The sequence below is a fragment of the Hemiscyllium ocellatum genome, chromosome 10 (genome assembly GCF_020745735.1).
Source record: "Hemiscyllium ocellatum isolate sHemOce1 chromosome 10, sHemOce1.pat.X.cur, whole genome shotgun sequence".
NCBI lineage: Eukaryota > Metazoa > Chordata > Chondrichthyes > Orectolobiformes > Hemiscylliidae > Hemiscyllium > Hemiscyllium ocellatum.
The window spans coordinates 59203510-59225870 of record NC_083410.1 but is presented as its reverse complement, the minus strand read 5'-3'; positions in this window follow the sequence as shown (position 1 = coordinate 59225870).

The following is a 22361-nucleotide window of genomic DNA, read 5'->3' as shown; positions in this document are numbered from 1 at the left end:
ATCATCCTTACATTTGTATTCTATGCTGCTAATATTAAACCCTAGGATGTAGTAATATTATTAATCACTCCCTCAACATGTCCTGACACCTTCAATCTGCAAATGATTAGATTCCCTACAGTGCGGAAACAGGTCCTTCGATCCAACAAGTCCACACCGATCCTCCAAAGAGTAACCCACCCAGACCTATTCCCCTACTCCCTATTAATGCGCCTATCACTATGGGCAATTTAGCATAGCCAATTCACCTGACCTGCACATCTTTGGCCTGCGGGAGGAAACCAGAGCATCTGGAAGAAACTCAAGCAGACATGGGAAGAATGTGCAAACTCCACGCAGACAATCTCCTGAGGCTGGTATCGAACCCGGGTCCCTGGTGCTGCAAGGCAGCAGTGCTAACCACTGAGCCACCGTGCCACCCCATGACATGGTGACATTATCACCTGTGAGTCCTCCCTTGGCTGAAGAATTCTATGCAGAGGCGAAACGGATGCCCACAGAATTTACAATTTACATTGTCATTTTGGGATTATGTGAATGCCCGCACTTACCCACCTCAGGCATACCTCTGTGAATGTTAGATATTGTGACCTGAACCAGATTTAATGGTTTGCTTCCAGTTAGGTTGGTTGGCTGGAATGTTTACCCAAGAGAGGCAGTCTTTTATGCAGACGTTTAAAGGCTTTTTTTAAAGGTATTCATGTTTCATTTGTACTGACCACATTGAAATAGGACATCATAGAAGATGTATTTATGGACTTCTTAGTCATCTTATGGGTGGCATGGCCTAGATTGAATTTTGTGCAAGATGGTCTCCATACTGTTAAGCCCAGCACAATGATAAAGCACATAGATCATAAAGATGTAGAGCATGGAAACAGACCCTTCGTTCCAACCTGTCTATGCTGACCAGATATCCCATCCCAATCTAGTCCCACCTGCCAGCACCCGGCCCATATCCCTGAACCCTTCCTATTCATATACCCATCCAAATGCCTCTTAAATGTTGCAATTGTACCAGCTTCCACCACTTCCTCTGGCAGCTCATTCCATGTACGTACCACCGTCTGGGTGAAAAAGTTGCCCCGAGGTCTCCTTTATATCTTTCCCCTCTCACCCTAAACCTATGCCCTCTAGTTTTGGACTCCCCGACCCCAGGGAAAAGACTTTGCCTATTTATCCTGTCCATGCCCCTCATAATTTTGTAAACTTCTATAAGGTCACCCCTCAGTCTCCGACGTTCCAGGGAAAACACTCCCAGTCTGTTCAGCTTCTCCCTATAGTTCAAATCCTCCAACCCTGGCAACATCCTTGTAAATCTTTTCTGAACCCTTTCAAGTTTCACAACATCCTTTCCAAAGGAAGGAGACCAGAATTGCATGCAATATTCCAACAGTGGCCTAACCAATGTCCTGTACAGCCGCAACATGACCTCCCAACTCCTGTACTCAATACTCTGACCAATAAAGGAAAGCATACCAAACGCCTTCTTCACTATCCTATCCACCTGTGACTCCACTTTCAAGGAGCTATGAACCTGCACTCCAAGGTCTCTTTGTTCAACAACACTCTCTAGGACCTCACCATTAAGAGCATAAGTCCTGCTAAGATTTGCTTTCCCAAAATGCAGCACCTTGCATTTATCTAAATTAAACTCCATCTGCCACTTCTCAGCCCATTGGCCCATCTGGTCCAGATCTTGTTGTAATCTGAGGTAACCCTCTTTGCTGTCCACTACACCTCCAATTTTGGTGTCATCTGCAAACTTACTAACTATACCTCTTATGCTCGTATCCAAATCACTTATGTAAATGACAAAAAGTAGAGAACCCAGCACCGATCCTTGTGGCACTCCACTGGTCACAGGCCTCCAGTCTGAAAAACAACCCTCCATCACCACCCTCTGTCTTCTAACTTTGAGCCAGTTCTGTATCCAAATGGCAAGTTCTCCCTGTATTCCATGAGATCTAACCTTGCTAATCAGTCTCCCATTCGGAACCTTGTCAAACGCCTTACTGAAGTCCATATAGATCACACCTACTGCTCTGCCCTCATCAATCTTCTTTGTTACTTCTTCAATAAACTCAATCAAGTTTGTGAACATGATTTCCCACGCATAAAGCCATGTTGACTATCCCTAAACAGTCCTTGCCTTTCCAAATATATGTATATCCTCTCCCTCAGGATTCCCTCCAACAACTTGCCCACCACTGAGGTCAGGCTCACCAGTTTACAGTTCCCTGTCTTGTCTTTACTGCCCTTCTTAAACAGTGGCACCACGTTTGCCAACCTACAGTCTTCCGGGACCTCACCTGTGACTATCGATGAGAGGCCCAGGAATCACGTCTCTAGCTTCCCACAGAGGTCTTGGGTACACCTGATCAGGTCCTGGGGATTTATCCACCTTTAATCATTTCAAGACACCCAGGACTTCCTCCTCTGTAAACTGGACATTTTGCAAGATGTCATTGTTTGTGATTATATTCAGCCAACAAATTTTCATATCAGAACTCAGGTGCTTTTGGGGAAGCATTTCAGGGCTTTTTGGAAGCATTCCAGTGCTTTGGTCTCACACCTATAGCAAACTCAGGTTCTACAACACACTACAGGGTGATTGAAAACAATGGACTGGTGAAGAATTTGATTTTAATCTTTTGTTCAATGCCATACTCTTTCCAGACATGTTCATGGAGTCATCCATAGGCACAGATTTACTTCTAGATGCATGCATTTATAACTTGATCAGTAGTTGTAAATCTCACATACAAGTCTACAGGAAAAACTAGGCAGCGAGCTCATAAAAAAAGGAAAACACAAACCCAGTATGCTTTGAAGAAAATGCAGAATGACTGATGGAATGCAAAATGGATGAACTATAACATCTATCTGAGAGGCATGATACATGCTTTCACAATGTCCTGAATGTTTTTTCTACTGAGACAATGGGAGATGTTTTCATTAATCTCTTTAAACCAGTCTTGGTGCTGAAATTTGCAGAATCCCACTGAAATCTTAAAGACCTGATTATGGAACTATTACCATTCATCTTCCATGTCACTTCAAGAAGATAAAATCACAGAACCAAGTCAAGTTAGGTCAAGAGATTTAAGGCAACAGTAGGGTTCTGCAGGAGTTTGAAATTTAGCCTTTGCTATTCCTATGCTATGTTACCATATCTTGGCCGGATCTTTAGATCTGACTTGTGTGGATTAAGCAATGGTCTGTCCAGTAGCCAGCTCCTTGTATGACAGGTGCCTCCTTGATATCAGTCTTCCCCTTCTGACTGACAAATACATACTGAAAGAGATGCCAATGCTTAGGTCATAGTTATTCTTTGGTTGTCTTGTATTTCCCTTCCATGTTGAAATATGGTGTTGGTTTTAGCAACATCTTACTTGGCACACAACAAAAGTAGGAGAATTTCATGTGTTTTCCTTTCCAACTCCATGTTGACTGATGATGCCTCTCCAGACAAAGTGGTTTTGTTTAACTCTAGCATTAAAATCACCCATTAGAATAACTTTGTTCACCTCAGAGATTGTTTGCAGTAGATAATCCAGGGCATTACAGAACCTTTCCACAGCATTGTCACTGATGGTTATTGTATCACCATTTGCACATGGCTTTTGTGTACTTCACTTGTTAGTGCAAGGGAAGGTATTCGTTGTTGTTTTTAAGGGGGCATTCCAGATCCTTTGTAATCTGTCAACTGGTGAAACCAACTTCTGCCTCTCCACGTTTATAGGCTGCTACAAAAATTTATTTTGCTCCTATTTCTTCAAACTGACCTTTTTCCTGTTAGTCTTGTTCTGGTAACCAAAAGCAATGATGTCTGTGCCATACCAACTAAGTTGCATAGCCACTGAAAGTTTGTCTGAAATAAAACAAAATGATTAAGATGAATTACCAAATGAAACAGATGGCTTGCTGGACAGCACAATGACAGGAATGTTATAAAGAGGCTTTATATTGGCCTTATGGAGAAAACCACACAATTGTACATCCTTAAATAGGGCATTTGGATTGTCACATTGTTCTGCATGATGCTGCTCCTAGTTCAGGGCTGAAAGGTACAACTAATCATCGTCCAAGGACTGCCTACATGCAGATTGAGGATTATGACTTCCAGTTTGACTGTACCTGTCACTACTGTAGCATGTTATCTTGTTTGGATGTCTCACTTTACATCGAGAAATTTGATCATAATGGAGGAATAGGGCATGCTACAGCCCCAGTTTCTCAACTGCTTTCATATGATCCCAAAGGCAAGAAGGATCCAAGATGTCTAAGTAACTTACCAGTTGCAGTGGATGGCCAGTTCAAGGTGCCATTGCTCTATGCCAAAAATACAAAATACTTGACTTCCCAGGGCACAATGGACTTTATGTTACTCTCCCAGCAACTGACCCTTTGCTGTTTGTTAGATGTTAACAACTTTCACCGCAAGCAGGGGTGGCTAGAGCTTTAAGGGAGAAGCTAGAAACTCAGCGATCACTCTCCTTTTCACTAACAAGTCACAAATTAGGACACATATGGTGAACAAAATAAGCAGTCAGCTCAAACTTTAAACATCAGCCAGATAATTCTTCCAATAAAATACAGAGTTCACAATGCCTGCACCTTTCTGTACATCTTAACTATAGAATATAGAACAATACACCATAGTGCAGGCTTGATGTTGTGCCGATCTTTTATCCTACTCTAAGCTCATACTGACCTACATATCCTTCATTTTACTATCATCCATGAGCTTATTCAAGAGTTGCTTAAATGTCCCTTATGTATCTGACTGTACTACCACTACTGGCAGTGCATTCCATGCACCCACCACTCTCTGTGTAAAGCCCTGACCTCTGACATCTCCCATAAACCTTCCTCCAATCACCTTTAGATTATGCCCCCTTGTGATAGCCATTTCTACCCTGGGAAAAAAGTCTCTGACTATTCACTCTATCTATGCCTCTCATCATCTTGTACACCTCTATCAAATCAGCTCTCATCCTTCTTCGATCCAATGAGAAAAGCCATACCTTCTCTGAGAATTTCCCTGAGAACATCTGTTCTCAATTTAGGTGCCCCAGTTCCTGCCTAATAGCATTGTAATTCCCCCTCCCTCAATTAAATACTTTCCCATACTATCTGCTCCTGTTTCTCTCCATGATTATCGTAAAGGTCAGGGAGTTAAGATCATTATCATCGAATCCAATATGGCCTCCCCTCTAGTCAGCCTATCTATATATTGAGTCAAGAATCCTTCCTGGATACAGCTGACAAAAACTGCTCCATCCTAACTATTTGAACAAGATGGTTCCAATCAATATTAGGGAAGTTAAAGTCACCCATGACCACAACTCTGTTACCTCTGCTTGCCAATCCGCTGTGTTTCTGTTGCTACTAGGGGGTCTATAGAAAGCTCCCAATAAAATGACTGCTCCTTTCCTGTTTCTGATTCCACCCATATGGACTCTGTAGACAAACCCTCCTCAATGACTGCGTGGGTTTCCTCCGGGTGCTCCGGTTTCCTCCCACAGTCCAAAGATGTGCGGGTCAGGTGAATTGGCTATGCTAAATTGCCCGTAGTGTTAGGTAAGGGGTAAATGTAAGGGTATGGGTGGGTTGCGCTTCGGCGGGTCGGTGTGGACTTGTTGGGCGGAAGGGCCTGTTTCCACACTGTAAGTAATCTAATCTAATCTAATGACCTCCCTTTCTGCAGGTGCGATACTACCCTTGATTAGCAATGCCACTCCCCAACCTCTTTTACCTACTCTATTCCTTTGAAACATCTAAACCCTGGAACATCCAACAACCATTCCTGCCTTGTGATATCCAAGTCTATGTAATGGTCACAGCATCATAGTTCCAAGTACTGATCCATGCTCTGAGTTCATCACCCTTATTCCTGATACTTCTTGCGTTAAAACAGACACACTTCAACCCATCACACTGACTGCAACTTTGTTCTATCAACTTGTCTATTCCCCCCCCCCCCCCCCCACAGACTTTCTGCATGCTGTATCTGGCTGTTCACTAGCTACTACATCCTTTGGTTCCCACCCTCTGCCAAACTAGCTTAAACGTTCCCAAAGAGTTCTAGCAAATCTCCAGCCCAGGATATTGGTGCCCAACAGTTCAGGTGCAACCCTTGTACAGGTCCCAACTTCCCCAGAAGGTATCCCAATAATCCACATATCTGAAGCCCTCCCTCCTACACCAGCCCTGCAGCCACGTGTTCTTCTGGACTCATTCTCTGTTCCTAGCCTCACTATCCCGATAGCAATCCTGAGATTACTATGCTGCTTGCCCTGCCTTTTAGCTTCCAACCTAACTCCCCATATTCTCTTTTCAAGTCCTCATCCCTTTTCCTAGCTGTGACATCATTTGCAATCACTGTATCTCCTATCTCTCAGCATTGAATCTCCCATCACTATTGCTCTTTGATTCTCCCTTCTTCCCTTCTGAGCCACAGAGCCAGGCTCAGCGCAAGAAACATTGCCACTGAAGCTTTCCCCTGGTAGGTCATTTCCCCCCGCCAACAGTATCCAAAACTGTACACTTATTGTTGAGGGGTACAGCCTCAGTGGGTCCCTGCACTGACTGCCTATTTCCTTACCTGACAGCCGCCCAGCTACCTTTGTCCTGCAACATAGCTGTGGTGGCCTCCCAATAATGCCTCTATCACTCCCTCAGCCTCTCAAATGATCTAAAGTTTATCCAGCTCCAACCCCAGTTCCCTAACATGGTCTGTGAGGAGTTGGAGTTGGAGTTGGGTGCACCTCTCACAGGCAAAGTCAGCAGGACACTAGTGGTGACCCCTACCTCTCACATCCCGGAACAGGAGCAGGCAACCACCCTAGCCTTGATCCCTTTTGCTCTAAATTTCCAAGAGAGATTGAATAAATAAATAAAAACTAACACCAAACCTTCTTTTATTTTGGTTAGAGAAGGAGGACGGGTGGGAGACACTACACGTGTAATATCTTGGGTTCAGCCCGAATATATCAGTGTAAACGTTTTTTACCTGTTTCTCATTCTGTAGCAAATTGTGATGATGCACAAACATGGAGAACTCAGTCTGTTTATGCACAATAACACACTAAATTCATCAGTTCAGTGTATCCAGCCTAAAGTGTTTTACTCAGCAGGGCACTCAATCATTTAAAAGTTTTAATTCTCCTTTGCGCCACTGACGGAACAGATTTTTTTATATATATGTTCCCTAGGTGTAGACAAACCTTTAAGTATTCTCCAAAATTAAAAACTGCTCAGGTTCACTTGTTTCTCTTAAGGTGGAGAGGGCAACATCCAGGCAAGTTGTATAACTGCATTTATTTCTATTCTTAAGGAAGTTTCAAGGCGTGGTTATGAAATTTTGCAGAACACTTGGGATTTTGCTTTCAATACTTAAAAAAACTAAGCTCTTTTTAAAACAAAAAAAATTATATTATAGCTTCCCAGAGATCAAGCACTCCTGCCCTAGGTCATAGTTTTCAGATTGTGTTCTCTTTACATTTTCCAAGTTGGCATGCTGCGACTTCCCTCGAGGCAATGTGAGTGATGTGCACTCAGGGCATGTTCATCATTATGCAATGTGTTAAGATTGTTTAATTCCTTGGAGATATGACTGCAGAAGAACCACACAATACAGCGTAATGGAAGGGTTGGAAAATTCTGTAACTTCTCACAACAGGAGGGCTGGTGGGGGTGGTGTTGCATAAAGGTTACATGAATAGGAACTTTTACAAACCAAGATCGTGCTAAATTACAAAGTCTGTGTAGCTGGTCTTAATCAAATGCTGATAGTAAATATACTTTGTCAAAGGGGTAAAAGAGAATGGATTGCATGAAGCATTCAGATTTTGATGCATTTTTTCCATGTCCTCTGGTAAATACATTTATGAAAATTGTGACTCATGACTGGTGGTAGAAACAAAGTCATGGAGAAACCAAAAGCACACTTTTCGAATTCTGGGAGAAAACTAGAAACTTGTAAAGGTTTTGTCAGCATTCAAAAGGTGAATGAGAAATTAATACAATAATAGAATACAGCAGATGCTGGAAATCTGAAATCTAAACAGAAAATGTTTTTCACACTCAGCAAGCCACACAGCAACTATGAAGTGAGAAACAGTTAGATTTCGAACTTTTCAATCAGCCTGAAATGTATCTGGCTTTAAGCAAGAATCTAGGCAGAAACAGGGGAGGTGAAGAAATAACAATAAGTGGATCTGTGAGAGAGTCAAAGATACATGAGTTTAAATTACAAAATAGGTGCAAGATTAAGATGGATGCTACCAGAGCAAGTAAAGAACCAACATATGGATTTGAAAGAGATGTAAATGGAAAAAGCAAAATAATTACCAACAATTTTACCCAATAAAGGAGAGAAGTCATCATGTGGATTTGTAGTATTTAATGTTAAGTCCGAAAGGCTGCAGCTCTCGCTTACATTGAAGTTAGTGAAAAAGTGTAGGGGCTGAATACAGAGAGGTCAGACTCTGTATATGCAAAAGAATTAAAGTAACACGACAGAGAGCTCACAATTAGATTTGCAGTTCAAACAGAGGTGTTCTATAAAGCAGACACATAATTTGCATTTAATATTTTTGATGTAAAAGAGATCATGCCATAGCGATGAATGCAGCATATTAAAAAGAAGTTCAATCCGTTTACAACTGAAAGAAAATGTTAAGATCCCGGACAGAGAGAAATGAAAAACCAGAAATGAGGGTTTGCATCTCTTATACTTGTAGCAGGTGGTTTGAGCAGGTAAGTGGTTGTTGGAAGTGACTGAGGATTGGAACAGACTTGGCTGTCAACCATGGTGAAGGCAAATTTTCAGCTGAGGAAAACAAAAGTGCATTTATGAAAGATGGCAGTTTCAGAACAATTGTAATGGAGGGATAACTACTGGTAAAATAGACAGCATAATTTTTTCATTGGAGGAAAGGAGGACAAGAGGGGACCTAATTGAGGTATACAAGATAATGAGAGGCATAGATAGAGTCGATAGCCAGAGACTATTTCCCAGGGCAGAAATGACTAACACGAGGGGTCATAGTTTTAAGCTGGTTGGAGGAAAGTATAGAGGGGATGTCAGAGGCGGGTTCTTTACACAGAGAGTTGTGAGAGCATGGAATGTGTTGCCAGCAGCAGTTGTGGAGGCAGGGTCATTGGGGACATTTAAGAGACTCTTGGACATGCATATGGTCACAGAAATTTGAGGTTGCATACATGAGGATCAGTGGTCGGCACAACATCGTGGGCTGAAGGGCCTGTTCTGTGCTGTACTGTTCTATGATTTCTATAATTAATGTTTCATCATTTCAGTTCTGGTGAAGTGATAGAGAGAGCCAAGCAAAAACAGGAAAAATAACAGGTGGAGAAGCAGTTATTGGGTTTAACAACACATAACAGTATTAGATTCTAAAATCTTTGAACAAAATATACATTACCAATTTAACATGTAATGGATAGACAACCATCTTAAATATAAAGAAAATAAATTTATACAAGTTATTATTATTCCATAAAAAAGAAAACAAATGAAAATACATGAATACTTTTTAGGATAATCTACCAGGGAAACAACAAAATTTCAAATTATTGATCAATGTCTATAACCACTGGAGAAAATGAGATAAAATCTGAGGTATTGAATGTGTTGTTTTGATGTGGTATAGGAGACAGGAAGTGAGATCTGAATGAGACTCAATGGGACAGTTCAACAATTACAATCAGAATTATACAAGAGAATTTTAACCCCAAAAGATGGATGGGTTTCGGTCAGGTCAGAAATTAGAACATTAAAAATATGAATACTGATCCAAACTTGTCCATCTTACCAATGGCTAATGCAGCATGGGCACCTGCAATAAGTTGACACATTCCCAGGAAGGTGACTGGTACTTTAAACATTGTACTGGGGTTGCTGAGCCTTATTTTTACACCCCATCTAAGCTTTAACCTTCAGCAGTCAGAAACCAGTAACCAGGCAGTTATACAATACCACCAACCTCCCGGAGGTCTCCAAACCCCCATCCCCAAGGTTTGACACTCCTTATCTATCTGAACTTTTCTGATCTGCATTCACCAAAGCCTCTAATGCTATTCTCAGGTCTCCAGTTCCCCCAGATGCATGTGACACCTATCACTCTTCCTCCTCATACGTCCACCCAGCCACCACAAATTTCAATCTCCTTTCTGGGTGGCACGGTGGCACAGTAGTACAGTAGTTAGCACTGCTGCCTCACAGTGCCAGAGAACTGGGTTCAATTCCCGACTCAGGCAACTGTCTGTGTGGAGTTTGTACATTCTCCCTGTGTCTGCGTGGGTTTCCACCGGGTGCCCCGGTTTCCTCCTGCAGTCTAAAAATGTGCAGGCTAGGTGAATTGGCCATGCTAAATTGCCCGTAGTGTTAGGTGAAGGGGTAAATGTAGGTGAATGGGTCTGTGTGGATTGCTCTTCGGAGGGTCGGTGTGGACTTGTTGGGCTGAAGGGCCTGTTTCCACACAGTAAGTAATCGAATCTGCACAGGTCTCTAACTCCATCCCCTCCAGTCCACATACCTCCACCATTACAAATCTCTGACTTCCTGCCAAAACTACTAGACCCCGCTGGATCAGGTTCTCTTAGGATTCTAGGATCACCACAAAATTAACCTGAATTTCCCCACATTCCCCAGAATTAATCCCTACACCCTCCTTTCTTCATAGATGTGAGTTTTTAAAAGAAAGAATATTGTTATCATTTTAAATGAACTTGGTGACTATAGCACCATACATAAGACCATACATAGAGTCATAAAAATAGAGTTCATCACATTATAACAAGAGGTTATTACTTCTATTGCAAGAGTTCACCAAATCTTACTACAGGTGTTCACAAAGGTATAATGTGTGTAATCATTTTGCAGATTTTCCTGTATATATTAATGAAGTAGTTAGTTAAATTATTTTATAAACTGATAGAATTTAAAAATAGTGAATCCCACAAGCCAATTATATCAACATCCTAGAAGTTATCACTGATCAGAAACTGAATTAAATCAGCCTTGCAAATACTGTGGCTGTGATGGCAAGGCAGAATCTGGGAATTCTGAGATGCAGAGTACACCTCCTTAGAGTTCACCTACAAACTACAAGGAACAAATCATTATTGTGATGTAATCCACTACATCGGGTTGTTGATGCAGCTGCACACAAGAAGCTCAAAAACATCCAGGATATATCAGCCCATTTAAATTTCACCCCATCACCAGTGCACAGTGGCAGCAGTGTTTATTATGCACAAGATACACTGATGCAAGTCATCAAGTTTCCTTTGACAGAACATTCCAAACCAACTATCTCTACCACCTTGAAGAACAAGGACAGCAGATATATGGGTACACCACCTTTCTGAGTTTGAATCCCACCATGATAGATGCAGAAATTTGAAATTAATAAAAATCTGGAATATAAAGCTAGTCTAATGGCAACTATGTGACCACTGTCAATTCTTGTAAAAACCCACCTGGTTCACTAGGGAAGTAAATCTACCAACCTTCCTGGTCTAACCTACATGTGGCTAGATCCACAGGAATGTAGGTGATGCCTAATTACCCAGAGGGCAATTAAGTAAGGACAATTAATGCTGCCCTAGCCAGCACTGACCATATCCCATTAAAGATATGGGGAAAAATGCTACCCACTGTTTCCCTTTCAAGGCTTACACTATCCTGACTTGGAATTATCTTGAGGCCCTTTCACACTTGCTGGATCAATAAACTTGGGAAATCTTTTTCTCCAAGCACTCCGGATGTGCCCACATCAGATGGACTGCAGTGTACAAGAAGGCAGTTCACCACTACTTTTTGAAAGGCAATGAGATGAGCAACAAACATGGGAAAGAATGCAAACCCTGTTGAAAATCATTGATGTCTGCACTGTTGTTTTGGCAGACCTACACAGTCACTGCCTTTGCTGTTTGATTTCACGTATCGCTGGACATCAGAGTGAGTCTGGGAAAATTAACAAACAGTGAAATTCACAACTAATCTTGGAGGAACCTGTTTGGGAGAGGTCACAGAACAGAAACAGAAGTGAATATTTAAGCACGGCCTTACAGTAAGTCTGCAGTAGTGAGTAGAGTGGATTCTTTCTTAATTATATGTTTTATTGAGATATGTCTTTTGATTACACTTAAAATATAAGCCATAACTATTAATTTAAACTGGAGCAGTGTTTTGCAGAGGAATAAGATGGTGTTATTTTCTGGGTCTGTAGATTGTGAAGAAGCAAAAATGGCCTTTAGAAGAGTGATATGCTCTTCTTGTCAGATGTGGGAGTTTAGGGAGAGTTTACGGGTTACAGAGCAGTATATCTGCAATAAATGCCATTGGTTGCAAATCCTATCAGATCAAATGCATCGGTGGAGAGACAGTTAGAGGCAATGAGGAATTTACAAGAGCAAGGAGATGTGATGGATGGCAGTAATAGGAAAGAGGAAAGTCACAGATCCAGTCACATAGATGCATTAACTCCAGGAAAGGTAAGAGAGGTAGGCAGTTAGTGCAGGAGTTTTCTGTGGCTATCACCATTTCAAACAAGTACGCTGTTTTGGAAAATGTGGGGAGTGATGGATTCTCAGAGGAACGTAGCACGAACAGCCAAGTTTTTGGTTTGAGATTGGCTCTAACGCAATGAGGGGTACGTCGGGTTCCAAGAGATCAATTGTGTTAGGGGATTCTCTAGACCAAGGTACAGACTGACGTTCCTGTGGCCAGTAGCGAAAAATCAGAATGGTGTGTTGCTTCCCTAGTGCCAGGATCAAGGATGTCTCAGAATGGGTGCAGAATGTTCTCAAGGGGGAGAGGGGCCAGCAGGAGGTCATTGTACACATTGGAACCAACAACATAGTAAGGAAAAGGTTGAGATTCTGAAGGGAGATTACAGCAAGTTAGGCAGAAATTTAAAAAGAAGGTCCTCAAGAGTAGTAATATCTGGATTACTCCTGGTGCTATGAGCTAGTGAAGGCAGGAATAGGAAGATAGAGCAGATGAATGCATGGCTGAAGAGCTAGTGTATGGATTCACATTTTTGGATCATTGGAATCTCTTTTGGGGTAGAAGAGACCTGTACAAGAAGGATGGATTGCACCTAAATTGGAAGGGGACTAATATCCTCACAGGGAGATTTATTAGAGCTGCTCAGGAGGATTTATACTATTAAATGGTGGTGTGTGGGGCGTGGTGGGGGGGGAGGGAGGTTGGGTTTGGGACCCAGGGAGATAGTGAGGAAAGAGTTCAATCTGAGACTGGTACAGTTGAGAGCAGAAGTGAGTCAGTCAGGGCAGGCAAGGACAAAGCAGAGAAGAAGGTAGGACTAATAAATTAAACTGCATTTATTTCAAGGCAAGAGGCCTAACAGGGAAGGCAGATGAACTCAGAGCATGGTTAGGAACATGGGACTGGGATAACATAGCATTTATGAAACATGGCTCAGGGATGGACAGGACTGACAGCTTAATGTTCCAGGATACAAATGCTACAGGAAGGATAGAAAGGAAGGCAAGACAGGAGAGGGAGTGGTGTTTTTGATAAAGGATAGAATTACAGCTGTACTGAGGGAGGATATTCCCGGTTATTCCCATCCAGAGAAGTTATTTGGTTGGAGCTGAGAAATAAGAAAGTATGATCATCTTATTGGGATGGTGTTATAAACCCTTAATAGTCAGAGGGAAATTGAGAAACAAATTTGTAAGGAGATCTCAGTTATCTGTAAGAATAACAGGGTGGTTATGGTAGGTGATTTTAACTTTCCAAACATAGACTGGGACTGCCACAGTGTTAAGGGTTTAGATGGAGAGGATTTGTTAAGTATGTACAAGAACATTTTCTGATTCAGTATGTGGATGTACCTAGTAGAGAAGGTGCAAAACTTGACCTACTCTTGGGAAATAAGGTAGGGCAGGTGACTGAGGTGTCAGTGGGGGGCACTTTGAGGCCAGCGACCATACTTCTATTAGATTTAAAATAATGATGGAAAAGGATAGACCAGATCTAAAAACTGAAGTTCTAAATTGGAAAAAGAAATTGCTATTAGGCAAGAATTTCTGAAAGCTGATTGAGGGCAGATGTTCGCAGGTAAAGGCTGAAAAATGGGAAGCCTTCAGAAATGAGAGAACGAGTCCAGAGAAAGTATATTCCTGTTAGGGTGAAAGTGAAGGCTGGTAGGTATAGGAAATGCTGGATGACTAAAGAAATTGAGGGTTTGGTTACGAAAAAGAAAGCAGCATATGTCAGGTATGGACAGATTGAGTGAATCCTGAGAAGAGTACAAAGGCAGTAAGAGTATACTTAAGAGGGAAATCAGGAGGGCAAAAAGGGGACATGAGATAGCTTTGGCAAATAAAATTAAGGAGAATCCAAAGGGTTTTTACAAATACATTAAAGACAAAAGAATAACTAGGGAGAGAATAGGGCCCCTGAAAGATCAGCAAGGCAGCCTTTGTGTGGAGCCGCAAAAAATGGGGGAAGATACTAAACGAGTATTTGGCATTGGTATTGATGTGGAAAAGGACATGGAAGTTATAGAATGCAGGGAAATAGATGGTGACATCTTAAAAAATATCTATGTTACAGAGGGGGAAGTGCGAGATGTCTTGAAATGCACAAAAGTGGATAAATCCCCAGAAAATGATCAGGTGTACCCGAGAACTCTGTGGGAAGCTGGGGAAGGGGTTGCTAGGTTTCTTACTGAAATATTTGTATCATCGATAGGCACAGGTGAGGTGCCGGAAGACTGGAGGTTAGCTAACGTGGTGCCATTATTTAAGAAAGGTGATAAGGACAAGCCAGGGAACTATAGACCAGTGAGCCTGACGTCAATGATGGGCAAATTGTTGGATGGAATCCTGAGCGACAGGATGTACATGATCTGGATGTGAGCATAAGAGGTATAATTAGTAAGTTTGTAGATAACACCAAGATTGGAGGAGTAGTGGACAGCAAAAGAAGGTTACCTCAGATTACAATGGGATCATGATCAGATGGGCCAATGGACTGAGAAGTGGCAGATGGAGTTTAATTCAGATAAATGAAATATGCTGCATTTTGGGAAAGGAAACCTGGAGTGTCGGAGGCTGAAGGGTGACCTTATAAAGGGGCATGGACAGGATAAATAGACAAAACCTTTTCCCTGGGGTGGGGGAGTCCAGAACTAGAGGGCGTAGGTTTAGGGGTGAGAGGGGAAAGATATAAAGAGACCTAAGCGGCAACTTTTTCATGCAGAGGGTGGTACGTGTGTGGAATGAGCTGCCAGAGGAAGTGGTGGAGGCTGGTATAATTGCAACATTTAAGAGGCAATTGGATGGGTAGATGATTCGGAAGGGTTTGGAGGGATATGGGCCGGGTGCTGGCAGGTGGGACTAGATTGGGTTGGGATATCTGGTCAGCATGGCGGGATTGGACTGATGGGTCTGTTTCTGTGTTTATTGGGCATTGGCACAAATATGGTAGAATCATAGAGCTGTCCTTCCGAATAGTCTGGTATGCCTAGATATTTAATTCCCAGTCATGACATTCTGCAACCATATTTCCATGATGGCTATCAAATCATATTCATTCATGATGATTTGTGCCATTAACTCATCAACCTTGTTACGAATGCTACAAGCATTCAAGTAAAGTGCCTTTCGGCTAGTTTTTGTACCTGAGTTATGTCAGGTACAAAAACTAATGTCTCTAATGTCTCCTGAGTTATCCTTCATTTTTGCTTCTTTCATAGTCTGCCCTGAACTTGAACCCTCCTGCATACATACTAACCTGCTACTTACCTTTTCATTTATCACCATATATCCTGTTGCTTTCCCTTTCCCTTCCTCCCCGAGTTACAAGTTTAAAGTCGAAGTGACCACCCTGTTTATCCTTTTCGCTAGAACACTGGTTCCAGATCGGTTCAGGTGGAGATCATCCCATTGATACAGATCCCCCAGATCCAAATCTGATGCCAATGCCCCATGAAATGGAACCCCTTTTTCCCACACCATTTCCTTAGCCATGTGTTTACTTCCCTAATTTTCTTGTCCCGAAGTCAATTTGCACATGGCTCAGGCAATAAGCTGGAGATTATTACCCTTGATGACCTGTTCCTTAACTGTGTTCCTAGTGCTCGTTAATCCCCAAACAGGCCCCCATCCTACCCTTGCCTATGTTGTTAGTCCCAACGTGGACCACAACTGGATCCTCCCCCTCCCAGTCCAGTGGCCTTTCAAGCCAGTCAGAGATATCCTGCACCCTGGCAGCGGGCAGGCAACACATCATGTGGGACTCCTAATCCGGCTCGCAAACAATACTGTCCCCCTAATTATAGAATTCCCAATAACTAGCACTTGTCTTTTTGCTCCCCTCTCTTGAATGGCCTTCTGCACCATGGTGCCATGGTCAGTTGGCTCCTCCACCCCGCAGACCTTTTCCTTGCCCACACAGGGAGCAAGAATCTCATACCTGTTGGACCACCTCACTTATATGCAGCTTGCTATTTTTCTAGGCAGTGGGAGAAACTAGACATCAATAACTCCCAGTCCAATGTGTGGTGCTAGAGAGGCATAGCAGGTCAGGTAGCATCCAAGGAGCAGGAGAATCGATGTTATGGGCAAGAGTCCTCCATCAGAAATTAGGCTTGTGAGCCAAGGTGTAGAAAGAAAAATGGGAGGGAAGGTAGCCGAGAGTTTGATAGGAGGTGGGGGTAATGGTGATAGGTCGGTGATGGACTGTCACTCTCAATAATTTCGCCTTTGAATCCTCCCACTTCCTCCAGACGAAAGGGATAGCTATGGGCACCCATTTGGGCCCCAGCTATGTCTGTCTCTTTGTCAGTTATGTGGAACAGTCCATCTTCCACAGTTACACCGGCACCATTCCCCACCTTTTCCTCCGCCACATTGATAACTGCATTGGTGCCACTTCGTGCTCCCACAACTTCACCAAGACATTTTACCTCAACCTAAAGTTCACCTGGACCATCTCAGACACCTCCCTTCCCTTTCCTGGACCTCTTCATCTCCACCAATGGTGACCGACTCAACACAGACATCTTCTACAAACCCACAGACTCCCACAGCTATTTCGACTACACCTCCTCCCAACCTGTCTCCTGTAAAAACACTATCCCTTATTCCCAGTTCCTCCACCTCCGCCGCATCTGCTCCCAGTAGGACCAGTTCCACCACAGAACACACCAGATGACCTCCTTCTTCAAAGACCTCAATCTCCCACGTGGTCGATGATGCCCTCCAGCTCATCTCATCCAATTTCTGCACCTCCGCCCTCAAACCCACCCTTCCAACTGCAACATGGATAGAACCCCCCTGGTCCTCACCTTCCATCCCACCAACCTCCATATACAACGCATCATGCTCTGCCATTTTTGCCACCGACAAACAGACTCCACCACCAGAGATATATTTCCCTCCTCTATCTGCTTTCCATAAAGACCATACCTTCCGCGATTCCCTTGCCAAGTCCATGCCCACCAACAACTCACTCTCCCCTCCCAGCACCTTCCCTTGCCACCGCAGGAATTGCAAAACCTGTGCCCACACCTCCCACGTCACCTCCAGCCAAAGCCACAAAAGAGTCTTCCACATCCAAAGTTTCACCTGCACTTCCACATGTCATTTACTGTATCTGTTGCTCCCAATGCAGTCTCTTCTATGTTGGGGAGAGAGGACGCCTACTTGCAGAGCGCTTCAAAAGAATATCTCCAACCCACCTCACTGGCCTGTGGCCGAACACTTCAACTCCGCCAACGACATGTAGGTTCTAAGCCTCCTCCACTGCCACACCCTAACCACCCGACGCTAGGAGGAAGAATGCCTCATCTTCCGTCTTGTGACGCCTCAACCACATGGCATCAATGTGGACTTCACGAGTTTCCCCATTTCCCTCCCTCATCTTATCCTAGTGCCAACGTTCCAACTCGGCACCATCCTCATGACCTGTCCGACCTGTCCATCTTCCTTCCCACCTACCTGCTCCACAATCCTCTCGAATCGCCATTACCCCCACCTCCATTTGTCTATCGCACTCTAAGCTACCTTCCCCCCAACCCCAGCCCGCTCAATTTATCTCTCTACTCCCTCGGCTCACAAGCCTCATTCCTGATGAAGGGCTCTTGCCCGAAACATTGAATCTCCTGCTCCTTGGATGCTGCCTGACCTGCTGCGCCTTTCCAGCACTACAGTCTTGACACGATATCCAGCATCTGCAGTCTTCACTTTCTCCCAATCAATAATTCTCAATACAAAAGTCTGAGCAGGTACCTGGTGTCTGCAGCTCACCACTTGAATCTTCAGGCTTTCATCTTCACCAGCACTCCCCAACATCTTAGAGCATGTTCCCTGGGCAGCAACTGCCTGCACTCTCCATCTAAGGCGATTTTGATTTTATTGTCAATTGTACTCAAGTACAAAGATACAGGAGTACAATGAAAAGTGTATAATGTCGCTACACAAGGTGTCATCTTAGGTACAAGTACCTAAGTACAGTATTATTTAGAACAAAGTTAAAAGTTAAACATTGCAGTACTTATAGTATAGTGTAAAACATATGAAGTAAGGTTAAAAGTTACATATCACAGACCTTCTTAGATTTAAGTTGAAGAACAAAGAAATAAAGCTGAAAGTTCAAACATCACAGTCTTTCTTAAGTCCCTAATGCACTGTGAGGAATCACCTCAAGACAGGAAGTCCACACAGTCTCTTGATCGTCATGGTGGTCTTTTGATGATACGTGAGTGGCATTGGACACACACTAACCATTCTACATTTGCGTGGCACAACTCCCATTCACTTATAATAATGTTGACCACTTCAAACCGCGTAATGGACCTCACTGCAATATTGCTGCAAGCCATTCGGCATACAGGGACAGGCACCTACCACATACATTGGAACAAGGTGAATCTCAGGGTTATTAGTTTGTTATCAAAGTGCTCAATCTTTTCACACCTGCTTGGATATGCACAGCATCTCTGCCTTGTCTTGCTTTCCCTTTTTGCATATTGTTGCATTATTCAGATCTAGAGGCTCACTGTGCTTCTGTTTCGCCTTGTTTTTTAGGGCAAGCACAAAGCTAGGCGTCTTGTCATGGTTGTCGACATAGAAAAGTGGGTGGACATGTTGCTATAGGGCACCTTGCTACACCATGTCACAACTGCTGCCTGTTCCAGCTGTTTATTCGGCAAACACAATGCATGTGCTTCAACCAAATTACTATGTCCCAATGTCTAAGGGGAGCAGTCCTCCATCAACTCAAGGTGGAATGTTGTCAGTCAGTCGGTCCCACCACAGTCCATTAAGGGCACTGCCTGATCTTAGTTCAGAGGCTTGGACATGCCCTGTCAGATACTTGGAGTGGATTAGTGGTGCTGCAAGAGCACAGCAGTTCAGGCAGCATCCGAGGAGCAGTAAAATCGATGTTTCGGGCAAAAGCCCTTCAACAGGAATACAGGAGATACTTGGAGTGGACAGGGATTCTGTATAGTTTCAATCCAGAGATTGGGGAACAGTCAATGTCCAAGTCAAGTCCAACCAATTCAGAGATTAGCAATAACTCAGAGAGCTGCACAAACTCAGTCAGTGATCTGTTCAGTCCTCAGTCAGGTCTATTGTTTCAAATTAACCATGGTCAATCCTGAGAGTTTGTTCAGTAAAAGTCAAGGGCATAATCAAAGGCCACTACTGTGATGGGCAAGTTGTGGAATTTGTAAGAATAGAATTCTGGGATGTTGAGGTGACAATAATTGTAAAGGGTGGGGGGAGAGGAGCAATTCAGCACTTAAGAATGGGAGAGGATAGAGCATTGAAGGGCACGAGTTATTGAGGGAGATCATCATTATCCTGACTTTGACGGAGATACAGTGCATCACAACAGTTGACATAACGAAACGATATACTGAGGAACTTCGATGATCCAAAGGATACGGGCGGGGAGTATTTCACTTGACTAATTGAATTCCAGATAATTGAATACTGGAAAACATAGTTTAGCTGAGCATCGAGACCTTGCAATCTTACCGGATAATCCAATATTCGGATAATCGAATGCCAGATAATCGAGGTTTCTCTGTACCTGGAGCTCAGGGGTAAAGTGGAGAATTTTTTTGTTCACTTGTAGGATGTGGGCATCACTGGCCTGGCAGGATTTAATCCCCAACCCTAGGGGCCTTTGAGAAGGTGATAATGGGTTGTCCTCTTGAACTGCAGCAGTCCATGTGCTGTAGGTAGACCCATAAAGCCCTTAGGGAGAGAAATTCAGGGTTTTGACACAGTGACAGTGAATGAACAACAGTATTTTCCTAGTGAGGATGGTTAGTGGCTTGGAGGTTGCAGGTTGTGGTGTTCCCAAGTATCTGCTCCCCTTGTCCTTTTAGAGGGAAATGGTCATGGGTTTGGAAAGTGCTGACTGAGGATCTTTGGTGAATGAAGGCTGAAATTAAATGGCTAGATGAGAAGATGTGGAAACTCAGAAATACTGGAGTCAACATGAAGCACAAGCAAAAAACATTGAAGTTCTGGTGGAGCACCTAGATCGACAGGTTGAACTGGTAATAGCCTCTGCGAAGCACTGCCTATGTTGTTTTCTATCAGAATCCAAATTAAAAATGTACAATGGTAATGAAAGTAGCCACCACTATACCCAGAATGGACAAATACTTTTTAAACAAGTCTGTCGTGGATGCAATGTCTGCAAGGTCACACCACCGCATCTCACCTCTGTGACAAGGTCAATACTGCAGCTCAGGAGTAGGCTTAGCCAACATAGCAGACTCTCCCTATTTGCAGGATATTGCAGACTCATCATTTTGAGAGCTCTATATCAGGATGCAGCAGGATTTATCAATAGAAAAGAATTTCTTTCAGTCAATTTATAAGTTATCTGTGATTATCGATATCACCTCTCAGAGGTCTGCCCTAGGTACCCTGGAAGCTGCTATGATGCCAATATACTTGACCACTCTTGGATTCCTGAATCATATCAAGCACTGGATTCCTTTACAAGGATGGTTGCTGGGAGACAAAGGTTACCCTCTGCAACCACGGCTAATGATTCTGATATGCAACTCCTTGGCTGAAGCCAAGTATAACCACAAAGCAACACATTCTTCACCCAGGGCCATGGTGAACTAGATGATTGGGCCTCCTGAAGTACACCCAGACAGAGGAACTGGAAAATCCTAGCATACTGTGACCTGTACAACTGGAACAGACAAAGAGAAAATGTGATGGATGCTGAAGAGTTGGGAGTCTTCCATGAAGGAAGATGAAGGCATCCAGTAAAAGGAACATCAGTTTTACCATGAGAGAGTAGTACCGTGTCAGGGGTAACAAGCCATTAGCACTTAATTGATATCAAATTCCAATAGACGAGAGTTGTGTGAAGACATCATTCATTGACTGTTAATTTGTTCTTAATTGAAAGGCAAGCATCCCTGTTTAGTCCCAGAAGTAAATGCAACAATCTTGTTTGCTGTTTCTTCGCTTTTCCTTTTGTGTTTAATAAAAGTTGACTTTAACAATTGTTTAAAGTCTTTATAACTCCCACATTCAACAAAGACAAAATGTCATGCTGCACTGAGCATCAGGGAAACTACACAATTCCTTCCGAAAGGGTTGTACTATGCTATAGCATTAAGAACGGGCAATACCTGTAGTTTCATTCATGTAGCTGTGGTCAGACAGGTGATTCTGTGACGTGGCCATACATTTAAAAATGTAATCTTCTATTTCCAAAAAAAAGTTTCACCTGTTCCAAACACACGCCCTCAGAAGTTTTTCTTTTTATTTCACCCCCATTACATCTGCTGAAAAGGGTCATTTCCAATTCCCAGTATTTTGACCTGATGCTCATGCATGCTTTAAATATGATGCTAATAGTGTGAATCCAGGAATGCCCCAGAGGCAGGAGAACTTGCACCGCTGGTGACCATCTGACAACGCTTGGATAGTGCTGTATATAGTGCATATACAGTGAAGAGGGCACTGGAAAATTGTGAGAGATAATTCACTAGACCTCATGTTACAGTTAAAGTAGCTTGAGCACGAAAAAGAAATTAAGCAGTTAGAAATGAAATTTCAAGAGCAGGGAAAGAAAAGGCAGAAGCATTGCAATTTTATTTTAAATCTTGAACTTGAAGGAGAACAAGAACAAGCACATGAGAGTGAAGTGGAACATGGGAGACTGGAACTAGAATTTCAAGAGACTGCAAAGAATAAAGAGAGGGAATCAAAAAGAGAATACTGCTTTACAGTTAAAGAACAAGTGCTGAAATGCAGAGAAAAGTTCTACCTTAACCCAAAGTCTCAGATGTTTAAATGTTACA